Raw genomic sequence first — 21,766 nt, 5'->3', positions numbered from 1 at the left:
GTATTTTTAGTAGAGACGCGGTTTCACTGTGTTAACCAGGATGGTCTCGATCTCCTGACCTTGTGATCCGCCCACCTTGGCCTCCCAAAGTGCTGGGATTACAGGCGTGAGCCACCGCGACCAGCCAACCTGTCCCATGCATTTTAAATGAGATTCTGCTACATGTCAGGCAATGTTCTAGGCATTGGATCAGACACAGAAATAAATAAGGTGATCCCTGCTCTGTAGCAGATCATAGCTCAGAGATGGAATAGACACATAGACAAAGAATAGGCTAAATACTCCAATAGATGTGTGTTTAAGGTCAGTGAGAGTGAATGGAGATGATCCTCACGAGCTGGAGTAATTAGTAAAGTCTGTGCATTGGACTTTAGTTGAGTCCTGAAGGATAATAAGATTCAGAGAAGCAGCATTAGAGGACAAGGCCTTCAGGTAGGGAATGAAGGCTAATGGTAAGAACAATCCCGGCAGCAGGTTATGGAGGGTGCCCGGCTGCATGATCAATGACACAATGTCGCACAGCTAGGGGAGGGCCTGTGGAGAGCTTTGAACGCTAGGATGGGGCAATATGTCTGCAGAATTGAGTTTTGCTTGTATTTTTGTCTGAATTTTTTCATAACAAGCAAACATGGAAAAATGGACTTCACTGGTGTTCAAGATATGTCTTTAAAGCAACCCAAACCAAGCTCTTCTCCACTGGGGTGTCCATGAGATCCATTTACTCAGTAGTGGCCCAGCGGAGTGGGGAGATAGAAGATGCTTTCAGGAGCAATACTGGGCTTCCCAGAGGTGGCTTATATTCCCATGCTGTGTACCCTGATGATTGTCATTAACAAAACACTGGCTACATTTCTGCAGAAATAAACCTTTACTAATCTTATCAGGCTTACTTCTCTAGTATAGAAAGTGTATGTCTAGTATAATTGTTTCTCGCTGACCGCGTACTTGTTAAGTATTAACTATTCTTGTTTCATTTTAAACTTCTCTTCAACACTGAAATGTACATTTTATAGTTTTTCTCTCTATTAACATGTGTTCTAAATGTTTGAGAGAAAACAGTTTCTAAATGCATTTGTTTTTGCTCTTTGGTAAACTGTTCTTTATCTAAGTTAATAAAGAAAGAGGTATTCCCAATTTAGCTAAACAGAGGTTTGGCAACTTAAAATACTTTGAAAGGAGTATGTTTCTATTATTTTCTCACTAAAACAATTGTTTCAACTCTTAGGGAAGTACTGTCCGATGGAAGCCTATTTTACAGAAGCATAAAACTATTTTATAATTATAAAGTTAATTGTTAACCCCCAAAACTTACACAGTGGGTTAAATACTTGTTATAGTAAGCAGATTACAGATATTTCTAATATTCCATCAGAAAATCCTTTCTGCTGTGTTAGGGGAGAGATAAATTTCCCCTTCTCTTGTCAAATTAGCATACATTTCGTGGCACAAATTATTGTAGAAATACAGTAGTATATCTAGTAATATACATATTATGCCCCGAGGTGGATAAGATTCTTAAAAGCAGATAAAAATAAATAATGTTTCTGTAAACAACACTCTAACAAGACTTAAAATTAGGAATTTTTTTCTTATATCATTTCTGGTCAATTTAAATTAAGAATCCTAACTAATACATAAATAATTAGAAGACTCTAATATGGTATTTTTTCATGAGTATCCTACTTTACTGCCTAGTTTGAACCATAAAGTATATTATCATGAAACTTGTGGTTCTATATATAGCTTTATATTTTATTTCAACTGCTTTTATGACCTTGAAACTTGGCAAGAGTTTCACCCCTCCACCCTCACCCTTCATTTCCAAAGAATTTATAGGCTGTCTTAACACTGTGGGTTTTTAAAAAATTTGAATCACAATTTAGCTTTCTTTTTATTAATAGAGAATCTATATAACATGAATTTTCTCTCAGTTTTTACTTATCATCCATATGAAACTCTTTTAAGAACTAAGCCTATTTGGGTTTCATGATATGCCATATTCTATAAAAGTGTATTACATGCAGTTTTAATGACAGAGCACAAACTGAATAGATGAAAGCTTTCTATTATAGGTAAACTTTTAATAGGCAGTCTGAACCAAAGGGGCAACTTGATGAATCCTGTAAATATTTAATATTGACTTGTATATTTCTAATGTCATCTTGAAGAGCAGTCTGGGTTTGTGGGAATCATTGTTAAAGGATTGCTCATTTATGAGCATCCAGACAGACAAACACACATTTTAATTGAATCTACACCTGCTTGGTAAGAGATACTGACCTCACCTATGGTATATGCTGATTAGCTGAGTTCATTTTCCCCAGTGGCACCTGTGTTTATTCTCCCAGGTCACGTGCATGTGCAGCATATTGTTCAGGAAAATACCGATTTGCTGAATAGCCAGTATCCAGAGGACTTGAAAGAATGAGTTGGGTTCCAGTGGTAAAATGAGGTGAAGGGCCCAGTGACTTTCCCACTTATCGTTAAAAGCTGTTCAAGTACTAATCAGCTCCAGGACCAGAGATCACTGGTGATTTGGTTCATTGGATGAAAGAGCCTTTGAAGAGTTCAATTTTCTTCTGATATGGTTATTTCATTTTATAGGCATGTTGCTTTTTTTTTTTTTTTTGAAAAAATAAAATCTGCAAGTCACATGATAGAGAAAAGACTAGCTGTGCAAGAAAACACTTGGCAGATAATATGAAACCATATGTTCCTACTTTTCTAAATGCAAAAGTAAAAGAACTAAAAGGCTAAGGTAATGCCATGCTGTTAACTGGGGCCAAGGACTATGTTTGTCATAAGCCCAGCTTCTATTTTTTAAATGAAAGGGCCGATTAGGGGTGGGCAAACTATGGCCTGTGAGTCCCTCTGTGTTTATTAATAAAGCATTACTGAAACACAGCCATGCACATTCAGGTATGTATTGTCTGTGGTTGCTTTCATGCCACAATGGTAAAGTTGAGTAATTGCAACAGAATCCATATGGCCCATGAAGCCTAAAATATTTACTCTTACCCTAAAAAGTTCACCATCTAGAGTAGATGAATAACTCTATGGTAGATGAATAAACCACACTTTATATAAAGATATTTTAGTGTAAATTGCAGGTATCCTTATATTTTACTCCTAATTTCTTTATTGAGTATCTCAAAATAATATTGCTGTGTAACCAAATTGAAATTATTATACTTAATAAAGTAATAGTTTTTTCTCAATGAAATTTGATACCAATTCATATAAAAATTTCTGAATTGCCTCCAAAATGTTATTTACAACTGGTTTCTCCAAGTCAGGATCTAATTCAGGATTATTCCTTGCATTTGGTGTCTGTGTCACCCGTCTCCTTTAATCAAGATATGTTCCTTTTGTCATGACACTGACTCCTGAAAAGGCTGTGCCATTTGTCCCATAGAATATATCTGGAATATATTTGATTGCTTTTGAGTGGTATCATCTAGTATGTGCCTCTCTGACCTGGATTTACTTAAACTGGAAGTTAGATCTCAATTGAATTCAGGTTAAACATGGTTGGCAAGAAATCGTGCAAAGGGATCCTAAAATCTGCATCAGATCTGAAGATTTGTGTCACTATTAGTGACACTAAATTTGACCATTAGCTTAGTCAACAAATTATTTTAAAGATAAGAAAAATAGGCTGGGCGTGGTGGCTCACACCTGTAATCTCAGCACTTTGGGATGCCAAGGCAGGTTGATCACCTGAGGTCAGGAGTTCGAGACCAGCCTGGCCAACATGGTGAAACCCCATCTCTATTAAAAATACAAAAATTAGCCAGCTGTGGTGGTGTGCACCTGTAGTCCCATCTACTTGGGAGGCTGAGGCAGGACAATCACTTGAACCTGGGAGGCAGAGGTTGCAGTGAGCCGAGATCACACAGTCCAGCCTAGGTGACAGAGTGAGACTCCGTCTCAAAAAAAAAAAAAAAAAAACAGAAAGAAACAAAAAAGAAAAATGGCATTCAGGGTACAAGAAGTAAAGAGCTAGAAGCTGAACTAGCTACCTGACATTGATTTCTTGCTCCCATTTTTGTTCCAGGATGCCCTCTAGACTGTGTGGTAACCTGATCTTGACTCTCCATTGCTTTCTCAGTGGTTCTGTGCCTGAAGTATATTCTCACTCCATGAAAGTTTGTAATGGTTTGGCAGAATGGGGGTAGGCCTATTTTCCTGATAATTGTGCTTTGTTTGGGTTCTGTGATTGTTGAGGGTTTTGTTTTTGTTGTATGTCTTTCCTTTTAAGTACAGGAATATCAGCGAAAAGCAACAAAATGATTGAAGGTGGTAAAGCTTGATAATGAGACGTGAAAGAAATCTAAAGGACTTGTAATTATTGAGACTTAGATAGAAAACCCCATGCTGTAAGTTAACAAGTACATTTAGGTAATTATCACCATTAAAAAATCTGAATGCAGTTTTAAAGCCCTGAAATTTCCTAGTGTTATCTACTTCCCTGGCATGAAATATTCTGTACCTGTAAGGATAAATCTGCCAGAGGCAGACACATGCTGGGACTTGTGACCTTTTAAAATGGACTTTTGTTGTGTTAGTGTAAGTTTCTTCTTTTGCTTTATACATATTATTTCCCTGGTTCATAAACTTGTATAGCCCGGATCTAGGTTTTGATGCATCGTACCTAAAGCCATGTGGACTTGTGTGGTGTGCTTGCCAAGGACTGTGAACTTAGAGCTGCCAGTGGCCCAACCTGTTCCATTATTTTCAGGCAGGAATGTGTTTAAGGCCTTTGCAAGAGGAGGGCTAGAGTGAAAGGCAGGAAGACACTGCAAACAGAGAACCATGAATGAACTTTAAAAATTCCCACAAGGCTTGACAGGCTCCCATCAGTAGGAAGACAGTTAATCAAAATGACAGGGGCAGAGGAACAGGCCCTGTGGAGGGAACATTCTCAACAGCTTCTTAATACCTCAGGGAAATGTCTGAGCTTCTCTTGGATGTGGATGTATTAGAATAGGTACAGAGAGGTGACAGCTAAGGGTCAGGAGTTGAAAAATAACAAATCATGCTTCATTGTTTTAGGAAAAGTGACTGCTTAAAAGCAAACTACCTATTACTTGCCCTTGAGGTCTTAAGTAGACAAGAGGTAAATCAGAACTGGATTGATTACTGACTGACTCACTATGAAACTAGTTCAAGTAGAATTTTAACTGCATTCTGCTGGTCAGATGTGCAAGACATTTGGGTGAAGAGAGGGAAATACTGATGAAAGATAAAGGGGGAAGGATAGGAAAAGATCGGGAGAGGTGCTGGACTGGGCAATAATCTGAAACCTATGGAATGAGAGAAGGAAAGAAGTTGGGCAGGAAGAGCTCCAGACTTCAGTGTGGTTCTGAAAAGATCTCAGCTAGGCCACCAGGAGTCCCTGAGCAGGAGTTGCGCATTAAGAGAGCCATGAGTTGGGCAGCAAGGCTGAATCTAGTGACCTCACGGTGCTCAGTCATTGGCTGGGAGCGCCTTGGAAGAGGCACAGCTTTGGTATGAGTGCAGAGAGCCTGGAGATATAGCAACTGATGCTCATTCTGTTGACTCCTCACCTCTCGAAGGGAGATCTGAGTGGTACAACTCCGTGGCTGTCACACTTAGTCCTCAAAAGCAACTGGTATGACTCCTCTTTCTCTGAATTCTTGTTCCCCTACCTTCAGCAATCACCTGATGTGTAATTAAATTGAACAAGAGTGTTCGAATGTCAAAGAGTGGCGCCTTGCAATGTACATTTCTTTCAAATTTTAGAACTTGCTCTATAGGAAAAATATTTTGATACTGAAAGTTTACTACTTGCTGCTTGTGAACTTAGAGCTGTGACCTGGCAAACAGATCTTTTACCAACTAGATAATGAAAACACATTGAATGCATAAAGTGAATGGGGTGAGGTTAGCATGTCTCATTTTCCCTTTCCTATGTAGTGTCAAATAGAAAGCTGAAGCAGGTAATCAAATAGGTTTTGTGAGTGGTTGATTACATTTATTCTGATCTCTCCTTGCTTGAGTTATTTATTTAGAATGCTAACGGTCTCTGCCAGACCCCATGCTCATTTATGTCCTGAGCTTGATTGTTTATTCACTGTAATAACTAGGAACAGGTGATTATGACTCTCAAAAGAAGAGGCAAAATCACAGCAGAAGAATGATGTTTTTGTCTCTAATGAATCTTCAAGTTAATTTCTTATTTGCTTTAATTTAGCTATAAAATGTAATAGCACACATGTCTATGTAGGTCAACTTCAACCAGGTAAAAAATGATAGCTAGTAAAACAGAATGTGTACACTGTCCCTGAATTTATAGAACATCCTGACTCAGTGCCTGAAATTCCTATTTGGTGATATATGATGACCTTGATTCCCACAAAAATAGCCACCTTCTGTTCTTTTGAATTTTTATCTAAATTTCTTCCACCAAAAAATGCATTTTAATTGTTTTTACAGTGCCAGCCATTAATCTTTAAAATTGTTATATTTAATAAGGTAATAGTTATTCCTTAATGAAATTTGGAATAAGATAAGTGATCATTGGGCTCACCTAGCCACTCTGCTGTGTTGAGCTTGGAACAAAAAGAAGAGACAGAGAAGCTCTATAAAATGTTGTGTGTGATGATGTGGGTTATGTTAGTGTTATAGGCTGAATTGCCTCTCACAAAAACGTATGTTAAAGTCCTACCTCCAGGTACCTGTGAATTTGACCTTGTTTAGATGTAATCAAGTTAAGATAAAGTCATTAGGGTGGGCCCTTCTCCAATATATGATTGATGTCCTTGTAAGAAGAAGGAAATTTGGACAGAGATACGCAGAGAAAATGCTGCATGGAAACAGAAGTAGAGATTGCAGTTATGCTGCCACAAATCAAGAAAGGCCCGGGGGTGTGAGAAGCTAGACAAGGAAAGGAAAGATCATCCTCTAGAGGCTTGGCCGAGAGCATGGCCCCTGCCAACATCCTGATTTCAGACTTCTAGCCTCCAAAACAGTGAGGGAACAAATTTTTGTTGTTTTAAAACACCCAGTTTATGGTACTTTGTTATGGAAACCCTAGGAAAATAAAGTGAGTAGTGAGAGGGTGATGGTTGCACAGGTGGCAATGAGAAGAAAAAGCTTATAATTATTAAATTTTAGTTTATGTGAATTGGTAATGCATAGATGTGGTCCACAATTATAAAAGTATAAAAGGGTATATAGTAAAAGCATCTCTGTTACTACATTTCCCCCCATCTCCCCAGGTCTCCACCACTCTTACCCATTTTCTTGAGTATCACTCAAAAAGTGTGCAATGCATTTACAAGCATTTAATAATTTCCACCTTCCCTTCCTGTCTCTCCTTAATAAATAACAATGTACTGTTTACACATTTTGGATCTTGACTTTTCACTTACAATATATTTTGAGATTTTGGAATATTAACACAGAGCTATTATGTAATAGGGAAGATTTAAATATGACCTATATATGAAGCCCAGTAATTGCCTTTTTCTAGTTTCTGTTGTTAGTGTACCACAGAATCACATATGGGATGCTTAACACCACTGTATTTTGAAAACTGCCATGCGCTAGGTACTATGCAAATGGATTACATATTTTATTTAACCTGTCTTGGGTGAGGGCAGGAGGATTAACAAGAAAGCTTCAATTTCCTTTGCCTAAAGAACATAAAAAGAAATGTTTGCTATTGGAACAGGTTCAAGTTCCATTTGTCCTGTAGGCTCCTGAAAAAAAAAAAAAAAAAAAAAAAAAAAAAAAAAAGAAAATTTATATATGTAGTTCCAAATACTGCCAAATTGCCTCAAGGTTAGTTTCATGTTAAAAGACTTATCTCTTGTTTTCACTTGTCATGCCTGAAAACATCACTTCTTTGGCGTTATAGATGTAATTTTTCTTTCTGCAGAACTTATGCCAGGAAAGCAGTCTGTTTTTGATATTTCTGAACATTCTTAACTAGGATGGCAACAACAAGGGTACATATGTATTTTATACTGAGGATGTGAGCCAATTACATGTGCAACCCAATGTTCTACCCTAAAATTACTATGACTGTCACCCCCACCCACCATTCAAATATGGGTTCTTCACTGGCAACTTGACAGCTGGGAATTGGAAATGTGTGGAATGTTGTGTATGGTGGCAAAGGAGTTGCTAAGTATCTGTGGCATTATTGTCTTGCTTCAGATGTGGAAATATGGAAGACCCCGTGTCTTCCAATCTGCTATAGAAATAGGGTAGATAAGTCCTTCTGAAAGCACACTAGAACACCTCTGTTCTCGGCATGGACTCCAGTGGTGGGGAGGACTCCCTTCCGCGTCACTTGGTTATGTATTTGCCAGAGATGTGGGAGCAGAGATGAGTGGTTTTCCATCAGCATCCAAGCTAGGGAGTTTATGTCAGCCTCCTTTGCAGCTAAGTGTGGTAGCTAACCAAGTTCTGGTCAATGAGATGTGGGTGAAAGCGATGTGGGGCACTTCCCATCCATGCCTTTAGAAGAAAGGTGTGTGTTCCTTTGCTGTTTCCTTTTCTGTATTCAGACATGCATGTGGTGGTAGAAACAGGAGCTGTCATCTTGGATTCAAGAGGGAGGCCACATGTTGAAGATAGCAGAGCCACCCTACCACCCTGGAATATTCCTTGAGAGAGAAATAAACTACTGTCTCATTTAAGCCCCTGCATGTTGGGGGTATTCTTTGTTTCAACAGCTTAGATTGTGTCCTAACAAATATACCCATATACCCAGATATTGGTAAGGACTTGGGCCACCCACATGTTTTAACTATCTTCTGGAATCAAATACTGAAGATACAAATGACTAGTTTTAGAGCAGCCTAGAGTCCAAGGTTGCAATGTGTTCTCTTGTTTCCTTTATTTAAGTCTGTGCTTGAGAAATGTCTGTGGCTTAAAATGGGACTGGTTAGTATAAAGTTGGTGATAGCAGTATTTTCCAAAGTGCTTTTCAGGAAGCATGTATTAATGGGAATTCTTACAAAAAAAGTTGTGGGAGATGATTTAAAGGCAGTATGTTTGAAAAGTAACGGGTCATATAACTTTAGTTTCTTCAGAACCTCTATGTTTTGTGGAATCCTAGTGTTCTTCTAAACATAAGTTGGAATGACAGCATTATAGGGTTACAATTAGATTGTATTTTACTAGTCTAGAAAACATTCTGTTTCTATTAAGGATGACTATGTATCTCATCCATTGTGATTGATTCAAACTTTAACTCATAGAAGATACCATGTTTACTTTATTTTAAAGGTCTAGAGGAATACTGCACATTTGGTCCCATGGGATATATACATGGTACAAGTAAAAAGGACAATATTTGTCTTTATGAAAATAAAATGATATAAATTTGAATATATGAAATAACATACTGTAACAGGGCACCATTTTTATCTGCTTTGTATTATTTGGACTATGGGTAGGATTTTACTGGAAAAAATGGTGATGCAGCAGCAAAAATAAGTAAAAAACTATTGCTGGTATTTGTCGAGAAGCGGTGGTTGTGAGATGGAAAACGTCAGCTGGGGCTGCTTTGTGGAGGGCTACTCAATTTGGTAGGCACTTGAGAACCACTGAGTTTTTGAGCAGGGTCTTAGGGCAGGAGTTGGATTAGTGTTGTTCTTTAAGAAGAACATTCTGACAGCAGGACAAAAAAGGGTTTAGGGTAGGTGAATGCTGGAGGGAGGCAGGATTATTAGGCAGGAGGCCACTAACACCCAGGGAGAGGAACAAAGGGAAGGTGATTCAGGGGTAATTTCCAGACTTTCTGTTTTACATTCCTACTGTTGGCATTATATTTTGCATACAACTGAAATGTGGCTTTTGGAAACATAAACCAATAACAGAAAATGAAAAATTAGAAGCCCATGAACTATACTTGAAAACACCAAAGCCAAACCTGTCTCGTGGCTGCTTTTAACACCCTGAAGTGCTTTTCAGGGTGTTGGCATATGTCACGTGACCTTCTTCCCCATGACTCTCCTTTCTTCAGCGTACTTGTGGCAGAGGGGTTGAATTATGCAGTTATGTTCTGTAATATGATATTTGTCCAGCAAAATACTCTTTAGTTGAATTGTCTGTGCTCTTGATGTGGTGGTCACACTTCTGTCAGTAGAAGATTTTTACAGCATCTGGCCCCACACATCTAGTGTTCAGGGGCGGATGGGAAGCTGTGGATCTTAGAAGGAATCCACCTGAAGTCTGAGTAGCTTTTATGACCTAATGCTCAATCAGTGGAATTTCCAATTTAAATCTGGTACTTCTATACCCTTTTATTTCCAACTGTATAGGCTTTGGTGGCCCCAGAATAGTTTGGCTTGCATTGTCTGGAATCTCATGAGACCCCCAAAGTACATTTTGTTAATTTAAAATAACCTTTTCTCTTTTTAGGCACACCCTAATTTTTTTTACTATCTTTAAAATTTTATGTGTCCAAAGGGAAACAAAATGTAAGCATGGCTATCTACACAGAGACAATGAGGCTTATTAATTCTCATCTGCATAAAGGCCATTTCCACCAGCACAGCCCATTTTCTATTACAATGACATGCAATATATTCAGACAAGCATGTTTCCTAATAGTTATGTCACTAGCGTATGGTCTACATTTAGATTGCTTTTAATATATACTCTTAAGTTCTGCCAAAAAACTTTTCTCATAACGAATCATTGGAAAAAGCTGTAGTTTGTTCATTAGCTGTAATTCATGACCCTGGCATGAGTTAACTTGCAAATAATTACTCTGTGAAAAGTAGAGCCAGTTAAGTGTATATTGCTTGTATTAGTGTAGACACCTCATGAATGTCACCTTTTGTTTGTTTGTTTGTTTGTTTTTGTTTTTGTTTTGTTGTTGTTGTTGTTCAGATGGAGTTTCGCTCTTTCTCCCAGGCCGGACTGCAGTGGCGCGATCTGGGCTCACTGCAAGCTCCGCCTCCCGGGTTCACGCCATTCTCCTGCCTCAGCCTCCCGAGTAGCTGGGACTACAGGCGCCCGCCACCACGCCCGGCTAATTTTTTGTATTTTTAGTAGAGATAGGGTTTCACCGTGTTAGCCAGAATAGTCTCGATCTCTGACCTCGTGATCCGCCCGCCTTGGCCTCCCAAGTTGCTGGGATTACAGGCGTGAGCCACTACGCCTGGCCCGAATGTTACCTTTGTTACAATTCTTTTTTTCTTTGTTTTGAAACGGAGTCTCACTCTGTCACCCAGGCTGGAGTGCAGTGGCACGATCTCGGCTCACTGCAAGCTCCGCCTCCTGGGTTCAGGCCATTCTCCTGCCTCAGCCTCCCGAGTAGTTAGGACTGCCGGCGCCCGTCACCACGGCCGGCTAACTTTTTTTTTTTTTGTATTTTTTGTAGAGATGGGGTTTTGCTGTGTTAGCCAGGATGATCTCGATTTCCTGACCTCATGATCCACCCTCCTCGGCCTCCCAAAGTGCTGGGATTAGGCCTGAGCCACTGCACCCTGGCCCACCTTTGTTACAGTTCTTAAGTGAATATGTCCCCTATCTGTAGCAAGCTGGAGACAGTGATCTCAGTGGAGTTTCTGCTTGATTCTGTAATCAGCATTGCAGTTTTGACAATGAACATCCTCTAGGGATTTTTTTTTTTTTTTTTTTTTTTCCTGCGATGTTATGTAGTTGGGAGTTTGGAGTCTCATGGCTAATTTTAGGCCCTTTTCCTTATGCTGCTTCCCTAGGTTCAGTCACAAATATACAGTATCATTCATTTGCCTTATCACAGGTGAAATAAGCAATCACAACACAATGCAAAAGAAAAAAGTGATAATGTAAAAGAATTTTGTACAAAGTGTCAAGAAGGCAAAGGTTTTATGAAAGTGGTAGTTTTATTCTGAGGTTCATCCAAGGATTATTTTATCCAATCCAAGTTTTTAGGACTTACGAGTTGTGCAGTTCCAAGGCGACACTATTCATTTAGAATATAAAGTAGCTGGTGCCCTTTGAATTTGTGCAGTGTGATGACTTTGATCTTGTTTACCTGCATTGGAAACTCTCCGGTAGCAGAATGTCTCCTCATACCAAGTGGAATAAAGTTCAAGCCCTTAAGTACAGACAGATATGGTGCTCCATTTTGCCCCCATGCATACCTCCAGGCACCTCTCTTCCTACTCCCCTTCCCACTCTGTTTCAGTTCATGGAATGGGATCTGGGCATCTTAGATGTCCCCATGTTTTACATACACTACTCTTTTCTTTGATTTTTTTAATACTTTTTTTTTTCTTCTTTTTTGAAACAACGTCTCACTTTGTCGCCCAGGCTGACTGGGTCCCTGGGCTCAAGGGATCCTCTTTTATAAGCCTCTGGAGTAGCTGGAATTACAGGTGTGCACCACTGCACCCAGCTAGTTACTCTCTTCTTTAGTAATCCTCTTCCCACTTTATGTTCACTCAAAGAACCCTACACATTCGTCCAATATTCAACAGTTATTTACTGAGTACCTACTATGCACAATGCATTGAACTAAGCACACAGGCAGTGCCCGTTTATAGTCTTGGTTTGGATAAGTTAATCATTGGATGAACTTCAGAATAAAATTTTCTCTTTCATAAAACCTTTTTCTTCTTGACACTTCTTGCAAAACTTCTTTTACGTTATCACTTTTTTCTTTTGCATTGTGTTCTGGCTCATTATCTGTGTGTTTCCTCCTTTTGGATTGTAAATGCAAGTCCCAAGACCTTACTTTTTATTTGCTTCCCAACAAACAGCTCAGTAAATTGGAAACAGCAAAAGTGCAAGTAGAATAGACTTTGAAGCATCCCCTCCTACTAGTGGGCAAGTTAATTTTTCTAAATCTCGGATTCCCCATTTGTGTGTTGTATTTAAGAACATCCAACTAAATCAGCCCAACAAGGTTTATTCTTTGTTCTTACTGTGTCTGTAGACTTTAAATGAGAACATATTTGTATATTTGCAGTACAGTGTCTTACACACTAAGTATGAACCTACTAAGGTGTTCATCCATTAGTAGCCTTTTTTATCCCCTGCCTAGGACTTTGAGCATAGTAGGAACTCATGAATATTAAATAAATGCATACAAGGTCTCTGTCGTTAAATATATTTAGATAGAAATAAGGGAATTGGGCCGGGTGTGATGGCTCATGCCTGTAATCCCAGCACTTTGGGAGGCCGAGGTGGGTGGATCACCTGAGGTCAGGAGGTCGAGACCAGCCTGGCCAACATGGAGAAACCCTGTCTCTACTAAAAACAGAAAAATTAGCCTGGCATGGTGGCGGGCACCTGTAATCCCAGCTACTCAGAAGACTGAAGCAGGAGAATCACTTGAACCTGGGAGGTGAGCCAAGATCGTGCCACTGCACTCCAGCCTGGGCAACAGAGTGGCACTCAGTCTCAAGAAACAGGAAAAAAAAAAAAAAGGGAATTGGGATGAATTTTGTACATTATTTTTTGGCAGTGGCATCTCGGCACAGTGGGTCCTGGGAAACAGTTAGCTTGCCCTCCAGCTGTTTTAAACAGAAGCTAACTTGCACTGCCTTAACCATCTTTCTGTTTTTGACAAGATAGAGTAATTCTTTGAAAATCAAGCCATATACATTTTTTTCCCTTTGAAAGTGTCTAAGCAACAAAATAAATAAATGTATTATTCATTCTGGGTTGTGTTAATTCTTCCTGCCAGAGGGGAAAATGAATTTACAGGGAATTCCTGGAAGAATATCTTGGGACCTAAAAATAAAAATCATGGTTTTATTTTAAACTTGTCAACAGGGGTGACAAGTGCAAGAATTGTAGCCCAGATGTGCGGGAAGCAACTCATAAATTCTATTTTCCACTATGTTTTATCTTGCCTGCCACTTTCCCTAAAATGGAAATCATTTTTAGTATCATAGACAGAGATGGGAAACGTGGGAGTTTATTTGTAAAAGTGGCACTACGGTGAGTGAGCGTTCACGGGGACACTGGCCTATTTTCATAGCTGGCCTCTGGGAGAGAGGGATGCCCGACAGCCAGGCACTTGAGCTCTTCAGGATGCTGCTGGGCTTTTCATTGCTCTTCCTCTTTGGGGTCTCCAGGCCTCTTTTAAATTCTCTAGGAGGTGAGCATGGGACCTTATTAGATGTGCTTTAATTTCTTGCGCACATACAGATGTTAGTTTTTTTTCAGTCACAGGGGAGAGGAAGGATAGAGTTGAGGAGTGGGCAGTAAGCACCCCCATTCAGAGGCAGATGCAGCCTGGTTTGGGGAGATGGTAGAGGACTAGAGCATATTTGTGAGTATGGAGCTGGCCTGGGCGCTGAGATCCAGAGTGAGGAGCGTGCCAGAGAGTCCATCTGTTTGAGCTGGCGTGATTCATAGTGTGAATCAGTAGATCTCTTTTCTTAGCAAAAAAACAGCAAAAGCCAAAATGGTGAATTCCCTTCTTGCGGGGGTCATATGAAGTGGAAGGAGATGAGATTCTATATGATTTAGAAGTAGTTCATGAGCTACCAAATCTAAAAACTAGGAGTCAGGTCAGATAAAATAGCATATTTCTAGCTTAAAGTTTTATGATCATGAATCTTATAGAAACACGTTTAACTTAGAAATTAAAGATTTAAGATTAATTTAGAAATAGAAATTGCTAGAAGTTCTCAAATGTATACTTCTGACAACTTGGTTAAATCCCTGGCATGTGCAGAAAAGTTTCTGTGATTAAAAAATAACAGAAGTATGAGAGTTTTTCCTTGTCCAGCCAATTTTGTAGTCTATTTGGGAAGGTTAAAAACAACTACAAAAGCTAAGTAACAAGGAAACAAAAAAATGATGAGTATATAACCACAAGGAGCCCAGGTACTATAAAAGCTAAGTAACAAGGAAACAAAAAATATCATGGGAATATAACCAGAAGGAACCCTCAATTTGATTCCCATATCAGGAAGTTCTTGGGTTCAGTGCTAGACTTGAAACCTGACGTGGTCTATTCTGGCCACAGAACATTAAATGGTTTCCGCTTCTGGGAGCGCAGTGGCATCCCATGGCATTGACCTCAACCACGTAGGTCCAAGTCTAGCAGCACATATCTGTTGTAGAAAAGAAAGAAGAAACAAATCAAGATGTGTTATCAGCTGCCCAAGGAGGTATATTTAGGTTTCATTAGATTGTAGAATGTATGCTTTTTTTTTTTTCTGGACAACAGATGGAACCATGTTGTCAGTTGTTCAAAGATGGACAGGAGACAGAAATCTATGAACATGAAGTCAGCTCCAACTGCAGCTATCTGTCTCTTCTCCTGAGGACTGTGCTAATGGTCCACAAAGCTCACCTTGCTTATCACGTGGTATTTCTTGATGTTGGTTGAAGCACATCACCTTAGGCAATGCATGAGGGCGAAAGGCCTCTTTCTCAGAGATGTATGTGAAAGCATGGTGGGTTGGGTACCAGCTAAGGCAAAAAAGACACGAAGCAGAATGCAAGCATCATAACAGTCATCATTCAGTAAGAAATCTTTATGATTAGACAAAGGAAAACATAAACGCCTTTTAACCTAGAATGCAAAATTTCTAGTAATTTTTACTTTTTCAGTGTATCAGAAGTCACTGAGCAAGGTAAATACCAGCACTTACAGAGACGGAGTCATAAAAGCTGCTCTCTAAAAGTAGAGGATGTGCAAACCCTGTAGTACCATTTAACAGATTTTTGAACTTGTTAATTATGTCATTTTGAAACTGGAATAAATACATAATTCGAAGTTTGATTTTTCTGAACAAAAGTAAGTTAAGGCAAAGTTTTCTCAGAATCTACCGTTTGATTCTTGAGGGTATTCAGAATCCAGGATTGATGTGCATTTCAACATTTCAGTTTTGCCTGAGTGAAGAATCACTTAAAGCCTTTGAAATTACAGATGTAAAATGAGGCTGCACGTGATGTCAGTAGCTCTAATTCCTACTCTGGGGGTAGCTTGATGTATCTGAAGGCTGAGTGAGCTGGGGCAGAATGAATGGATCTTTGGCTTCAGAAGATACTGTTCTAGTCTGTAACCTTGTCGTGTGGAATCAGCCCATCTGATGCTGAACACTAACTTGAAATGACTGGCTGAATGCAGAGTAACACATCAGAGCACTAGACTGGTGGAAAGAACCTAGATTGCAAATCCAGTGAATTCTCTCCATCTTCATTTTGTTAGGTATAGATTTACTTTTGTTATTGGTTGCAATTGCAATATTTTAAAATCATGATTATGCATTAACCCCAACCATTTCTAAAACATTGGTATTTGTGTCATTTTTAGTGTAGCTTGATTTTTGTTTTCTTCTTTCTGGTACAACAACTAGTTTCTCCCTCCAACCCCTGCCATCTATATCTGTATCATGTATATCTATATCTACATACCTGTCTCCTATCAGTACCTACTATTTACCAGGTAGTTCAGTTCATTTCAAATCAACTAGAATTTATGAAGTACCCTGTATGCTAATCGCTGTACCAGGGGCTTGGGATGTAACAGTGAATAAGTTCCTGGGGCTTACATCAGTCAATATAGGGTTACTGTCTATTGAACAAGATTATTTTGGGGTTTCTGTCTATTTGGGGATATGATAATGCATGTATTTATTCCTAACCAGCACACAATAATATTATGAAAAATGTTTTAGTAGGAGGAAGGTGAGAGCCTTCATTTTAGCTGGGAGGACTTGGTTCTATCTAAGATGTTGCTTTTGTTATGGGTTAGTGCCTATTAGATAACATTCTGTTTCTGTGACACATTATTTCTTTTTAACCTTCTTATGTCCACTGAGTTTTAGGAAAAAAAAAAAAAAAAAGGAAAATTATGATTACGTATCTGTAACCTCAAGACTTTTATGAGGATTATGATTTTACTGTATTTGATAATAAATGCTTTTTGCATGCACTGGTTTTCAGCATACAGTTATGAACATTTCCTAGTGGATCAGCTTAAAAAAGGGAACAGCTCCTTGAATTCATGATATGACTTTTGGCCATATTTCTTTGGCTTGACCATCCTTAGTATTTTTTTTATTGTCACTGTTCCTCAAAGTCAAAAAGAAGATGCAAGGCTATGCAGGCCCTTAAGTGACATTTACTGGTCACCCTCTGTTTCCAGTGGCCTCATGCTATTTAAATTAACCCTTTAGCCATTGATCTTGAATTAGTGAGTGACATTACATTTATTACCACTCACATGAAGTCTTAAGATAATATTAAATGCAGAGATATTCATTGTCAAGTTAGATAATATCCTTCCAGAAATATGATATTACAACAAAAGATATTTTTATGAAAATTAGTTATTTCATTATCTCTTTAGTATAAACTTTAAGTCAGAAGGAGAACTATGTTACAATGCTTTTCATTACTGAAGCCTGAGTGTTAAAAAAGACAATAGTCTTTCTCAGGCAGAGACCTCAGAAACAAAACCCATGATTGGGGTCTGTAATGAAAATGACTCTTAAATGAATCTGAGAGTTAGAAATAGGACTCAGATCTTAAAAATGTAAAAAACAAAACAAAAAAGCAGACAGCTCAAAGGGCTGCTTCGAGATTGGAAAAAAAGCGATTGGCAGCACCTCTTGCCACCTTCCGCACATGGACTGTGTGTCTCTTCTCTGGTTCCTTTGCACTGAACTCAAACGCCCTGAGCATTTACCATAGGTGGTCCTCAAATACATTTTCTTTTTCTGCCAGACATGTTCTCTTCCATTTATGTCAGATGAGCTTATTTTCTTCCCATTTTTTCATCAGCAGCGTGACAAAGTTGTCACTCCTGGCAGAAAATAGAATAATTCAGTAAGTTTTATTTCCTTTGCTGATTTGATATTCTCATCATCCCTATACCCCAGACTTGGTTAGAACCCTCAGTTACATGCAATTTTAGTGCAATTTTCTATTTCCTCATAACATTTAGCACAAATAATTTAGTTAATTATTTCTGTCCTTAGTTTTGTTAAAGTCCATCTCCCCTAATGGCCTGTAAATTCTGTGATAGCAGGAGGCCTGTTTGTCTCATGTTCCCCTAAATCCACTACTACATAGTCGGTGTGGAGCAGAGCAATCAAGCATGGTTGATATTGGTGCGATTCTTTCAAAGTGCTTTTACCTAAAAGGAGACGGGGGTTTTATAAAAACCCGAATACCTCTTCCCTTTGCACAATATACCTCCTGTGGATCAAAAGATACCTGCACAATATTACAGAGGGTTGAATCAAGACCTTGTTCCCTTCTCTTTCAGTGAGACTTTGAGCCAGACACTCATACCAGCTTCAAATAGGTCTAGTTCCTGCAAGTTGTATGATAGAAATTGTAATTAATCTTGAAAGGTGTATAAATAAATGTGGTTTTAATGGACCCACTTAGAGACAGCTCCCTTTCCCTCATGCTTTTTTTTATAGGCCTTACCTGTGAGCGAGTCGCTCCTTTCCTAAAAACAAAAACAGAACTCCCAAAACCCTGCTGATTAAACCATGCTTGCACTGAGTGTAATCCAGTCTATAGGAAATCAGTATAGACTGGCTTTTTCTCAAAATACATACTAAATTGATATTTGTTGAATATTTACTTCTTGAGCACAGTGGCATTCCTACTTCTCTTAGCCCCTTTCTTCCCTTTATCTGTGCTTCTATTTCATAATCTTTATCATCTGTGCTTTCTTTACCTCTTTAAAGTGTGACCTATTTGTATTTTAACCATGCTGGCATTGGGCATTGCTTTTCATTATCTTTTATTTGTACTCTGCCATCTTTTCCTATTGCTCCATAATACATATCTTCATTTTTTTTTCTTTTTAATGTTAAAATAATGTTAACTTTCCTTTGAAGCTCACCAGCTTATTTATGGAATCTTTCTTTACCTCTTAACATCTATGCCATTAACCTCTTTTCTGTGTTTCTTGTCTTATTTATTCTAATACCAGCCTTGATTCTGGAACTTTTACTCACTTTTAAATCTTTTGTAAAATAAATGGGTAGTGTATTGATATACCTAGTTACAGAGCGAGCAGTGGTGGTAGTAGGCAGTGATAAAATAGGAAATTCTGTGCCTAAGGTTTCTCGGGCTGTTACATCTCATTGCAAAGTTCCCTGGAACTGCCAGTGAAGAGTCCATTTGGATCATTCTTCTTATGACCTGGGTCTTCATATCTGTTAGGCTTAAGCCTGCACTAACTTTTTAGCAGTCGTATCATATTGTTTGGTGTTTACTGAGTTTTCAGAAACCTAACCCTCCATAATAGGAATAACAGTGATAGTTAACAGAGACTGCATACTTTCTGCATAACCGGCACATTACATGTACCAGTTGTAAAGCATGATGTTATATAAAGGATGAAATAAAGGCCCAAAGTGGTTATGTAAATTGTCTAAGATCATACAGTTAGTAAGAGTTGAGGCAAGTGATTTTTTTGTTTGTTTGTTTTCCTACAAAGACTTTTGAGTTGTATTTCCCTCATCTTACATTTGAATATTGCTGATTTCAGGTACTTACTCATATGGTATTCCAACTTTGTTAGTTTCTACCCATTCTTTAAGGTTGATTTACCAGCTATGAATCCATCTAATCATGCCATCATTCTGTTAACATTTCTACATTGTCCATACAAATTTAATGCAACTGAAATCAAGAGTGAGACACTATATTAGATCCTGTGCAGATAACAAGAAGAACAAAACCCTTTTTTTGTGTGGTTTCTATTTGTGGTTGCCTGTCGGGGAGGAGGGAACAAACACATATACAGGTCATTATGTATAAACCATGATGAATTTTCTCTTCAATATAGGTAGACCAAGGGAAATTTGAAATGGGAAGAAATAGATCTTGTTTGGGGAAATAGGAAGGCTATATCTGAATGGCAACGTGCAAGCCGAACCTTAAAAGGGATGTGGAGGGCTGTGCAGGCCATGAGATTGTCACCTGCGTGTGTGGAGTGGGATTAGTGCAGGCTGTGTGTGGAACAGTAAGATATTGGCTATCACCACAGCATGGGTGCTTTGGAAAGTGCAGTACACAATAATATTGGAGAGTTGGGTTTAAAACTTGGACTTGGCCATGCTAACAACAGTGTACTGATTAGGAGCATGGACTCTGGAGCCAGACTTCCTGAGTTTAAATCCTGCTGTGCCACTTACTAGCTGTGTAATCTTAGCTACCTTAGGTAATTTACTTAAACCTGTGCCTCAGGTTATCTATCTGCAAAATGAAGTTAAAATATCAACTACCCCTAAAGGTTTTTGTGAAGATGTATTGGATTAATATTTGTTAATCTCTTGCACAGTGCCTGGCACATGGTAAGTGTTAAGTGCTTGTTAAGGAGAAGATAGATTTTTGTCTTTGGGAGAGGAAAATGACGTGACAAAAGTTGGAAGGCAAAACAGTCACGGCAGTGGTAGTGCACATAGTGGATTAGTAAGAGGCTGTGTGTGTACTAGGGGTTTGGGTTGAGGCAGGGGTTGTAGTGAAAGCAATCCGGAAGCCAATGGAATGGGCGGGATGTAAAAGAGAATAGTGAGAGGGCCACTTTCATTCGGGATTCCATTAACTTTCACTTCACTAATTGGTTTTCCTTTTGGGCTGGTCACAAGTTCTCTTTTTGCTCCCTTCTGCCTTTTGAAAAAAGTAATCTGCAAAACAAGCCAACAATCAAGAATCTTTCAGCTGCTGTGCAATAGGCACGGTAAAACATGTTGAAAATTTGGATAGATAATGACTCTTTATCTTGACTACATTTTACTTCTGTAATCTGAGGAAAGCATATAATTCATCACTTTCTCTGTAGGTGTGGTTAATGCACACACAACAACAACAACAACAACAACAACAAACCCAGCCCACTGGATAGCTTATCAGCAGCCCTATTGCTACGTAAAATTTTGTAACTGCTACTGACCAATCGATGTAAACCTGCTAATTAAGCCAGAAGTTTTCCAGATATGTTAGAGGAAATCTAATTCTAATCGTAAACCACTAATCTCCCTTTCCGCACATGAAGTGTACATGTAATGCACATACAGCAAATGATAGGTTAACAGTAGAACTTAGCTGTATATAATAATTGCTATTTCAGGACACTCTGAAGTTCTGCTTGCTAAGATTCAATTCAAGATGAAAGATCACATAGGTATTGTAACATGCAACCCTGGATGGTGAGGTCATTTAAAAATAGGTAATCTCTTTTCGGCTTTCGGCTCGGAGGGTCAAAGGTGCAACCTTCTTCGGTCGTCCCGAATCCGGGTTCATCCGACACCAGCCGCCTCCACCATGCCGCCGAAGTTCGACCCCAATGAGATCAAAGTCGTATACCTGAGGTGCACCGGAGGTGAAGTCGGTGCCACTTCTGCGCTGGCCCCAAGATCGGCCCCTGGGTCTGTCTCCGAAAAAGGTGGGTGATGACATTGCCAAGGCAACGGGTGACTGGAAGGGCCTGAGGATTACAGTGAAACTGACCATTCAGAACAGACAGGCCCAGATTGAGGTGGTGCCTTCTGCCTCTGCCCTGATCATCAAAGCCCTCAAGGAACCACCAAGAGACAGAAAGAAACAGAAAAACATTAAACACAGTGGGAATATCACTTTTGATGAGATCATCAACATTGCTCGACAGATGCGGCACCGATCCTTAGCCAGAGAACTCTCTGGAACCATTAAAGAGATCCTGGGGACTGCCCAGTCTGTGGGCTGTAATGTTGATGGCCGCCACCCTCATGACATCATAGATGACATCAACAGTGGTGCTGTGGAATGCCCAGCCAGTTAAGCACAAAGGAAAGTATTTCAATAAAGGATCATTTGACAA

The 21,766-nt window shown here is 39.1% G+C and overlaps 1 protein-coding gene and 1 pseudogene across 2 annotated transcripts in view; both read left to right on the top strand.

The window, feature by feature from the left end:
• LHFPL6 (LHFPL tetraspan subfamily member 6) overlaps positions 1-21,766 on the top strand; it is a 272,648-nt gene that overhangs the window by 63,346 nt on the left and 187,536 nt on the right. The gene's annotated exons all lie outside the window — the stretch shown is intronic.
• LOC108516597 (60S ribosomal protein L12 pseudogene) lies at positions 21,152-21,766 on the top strand (annotated as a pseudogene). Its single transcript, XR_001881878.1, has one exon. The product of XR_001881878.1 is annotated as a 60S ribosomal protein L12 pseudogene (transcript).

Source organism: Rhinopithecus bieti, unplaced genomic scaffold (assembly GCF_001698545.2).
Source record: "Rhinopithecus bieti isolate Rb0 unplaced genomic scaffold, ASM169854v2 scaffold_35538, whole genome shotgun sequence".
Lineage (NCBI taxonomy): Eukaryota > Metazoa > Chordata > Mammalia > Primates > Cercopithecidae > Rhinopithecus > Rhinopithecus bieti.
The sequence above is the reverse complement of the archived record's forward strand: the minus strand, read 5'-3'. Positions and strand labels throughout refer to the sequence as shown.